Source organism: Periplaneta americana, chromosome 2 (genome assembly GCF_040183065.1).
Source record: "Periplaneta americana isolate PAMFEO1 chromosome 2, P.americana_PAMFEO1_priV1, whole genome shotgun sequence".
Lineage (NCBI taxonomy): Eukaryota > Metazoa > Arthropoda > Insecta > Blattodea > Blattidae > Periplaneta > Periplaneta americana.
Window position 1 is genome coordinate 54,061,469 of NC_091118.1, and position 2,500 is coordinate 54,063,968.

A 2,500-nucleotide genomic window follows, 5' to 3' on the forward strand; every position below is an offset into this window, starting at 1 on the left:
CTAGTCTGTCTATCTATCTATCTATCTATCTATCTATCTATCTATCTATCTATCTATCTATCTATCTATCTATCTATCTATCTATCTATCTATCTATCTATCTATCTATCTATCTATCTATCTATCTATCTATCTATCTATCTATCTATTTATCTGCCTCTCTGTCTTGTCAGTCTGTCTGTCTGTCTGTCTGTCTGTCTGTCTATCTATCTATCTATCTATCTATCTATCTATCTATCTATCTATCTATCTATCTATCTATCTATCTATCTATCTATCTATCTATCTATCTATCTACCTACCTACCTACCTACCTACCTACCTACCTACCTACCTACCTACCTACCTACCTACCTACCTACCTACCTACCTACCTACCTACCTACCTACCTATCTATCTATCTATCTATCTATCTATCTATCTATCTATCTATCTATCTATCTATCTATCTATCTATCTATCTATCTATCTAACTATCTATCTATCTCTATAACTCTGTATCTATCTATCTATCTATCTATCTATCTATCTATCTATCTATCTATCTATCTATCTATCTATCTATCTATCTATCTATCTATCTATCTATCTATCTATCTATCTATCTATGTATTCTATTCTACCCATCCTAAAGTATCTATCTATTCTCTTTTATCCTGTTCTATGTATCTAACCTAATCTGTGAACCCTATTCTATCCCATTCTATCTATCTTGTTCAATATATCTATCCTACTTTATAATATTTCATCTAACTATCCTATTTTATCTATCTATTCTATTCAACCATCTATCCTATTCTATCTATTCTATTCTATCTATCAATAATAAACTATTTATTATATCATATTCTATCCTATTCTCTCATAATCGTATCCTATCTATATGCGTTATCTATATCTACCCTTTTCTAACCTATTCTATCTATCAATCCTATCCTATCTATCTACCTAATCTATATCTAACCTATTCTATCCATTCATCTTTTTCTAGTCTATTCTTTATCATTCTGTCCTATTTTATCTAGCAATCTATCTATCCCATTCTATTTTGTCGTCTACTCTAAATCTGCCTATTTTACTTATCCTATTCTATAAATATTATCCTATTTTGTCCTCTATTCTATATCTACCTAATCAATCTGTCCTATTCGTTAAACCCTATCATATCTTTACTCTCATTTTCTATTTATCTATCTATCCAGCCTATTCTATCTATATATTTTATTCAGTCTATCTATCTATCTATCTATCTATCTATCTATCTATCTATCTATCTATCTATCTATCTATCTATCTATCTATCTATCTATCTATCTATCTATCTATCTATCTATCTATCTATCTATCTATCTATCTATCTATCTATCTATCTATCTTTCTATCTATCTATCTATCTATCTATCTATCTATCTATCTATCTATCTATCTATCTATCTATCTATCTATCTATCTATCTATCTATCTATCTATCTATCTATCTATCTATCTATCTATCTATCTATTTTATCCTGTGCTATGTATCCTATTCTATAATATTCCATCTATCTATCCTATTCTATCTATCTATTGTATTCTATCTATCATATTATAATATATCCTATGGTGTCTATCTATTCTACTCTATCTATCTATCCTATTCTATCTGCATATCTATCTAATTCTATGTAACTATCTATTTCAATCTCTCCCTCTATCCTATTCCATCGATCGTATTCTGTCCAATTCTATCCTATTCCATTGATCTATTCTATTGTATCCTATCTTATATTATTCCATCTATCCTTTTCTATTCTACATATCTATCCTAATCTATCTATCTATTCTATTCTCTATATCCGATCCTAGTCTGTCTATCAGTTTTCAATCTATCTTACCTATTCAATATAGCTATTTTATTCAATGTATCTATTCATCCTATCCTATTCTATTTATCCTATTCTATCTATCCTTTTCTATCTATCTATGCTTTTCTATCTATCTATCTATCTATCTATCTATCTATCTATCTATCTATCTATCTATCTATCTATCTATCTATCTATCTATCTATCTATCTATCTATCTATCTATCTATCTACCTATCTATCCTACTCTATCCTTCTATCCCATTCTATCTATACTATAATATTCTATCTATCAATACCATTCTATCTATCCTATAGTACTTTGTTCAATGTAACAATTCTATTCTATCTACCCTATTCTATCCTCTTCTATCTATATATCCTGGTGTACCTGTCCTGGTCTGTCTATCTATCCTATTCTATCTCTCTATCCTATTCTACCTATCTATCCTATTCTATCTAATCTATACTATTCCATCTGTGTAATCATATTCTATCTATGCTATTCTATTCAATCTATCCTGTACTATCTATCCAATTCTATTAATGAAATCCTATTCTATCTATTCTATCCTATTCTATCAATCCTATTCTATCTATCTTATTCTATCTATATATGCTATTCTGTCCTATTCTGTCTATATCCTATTCTATC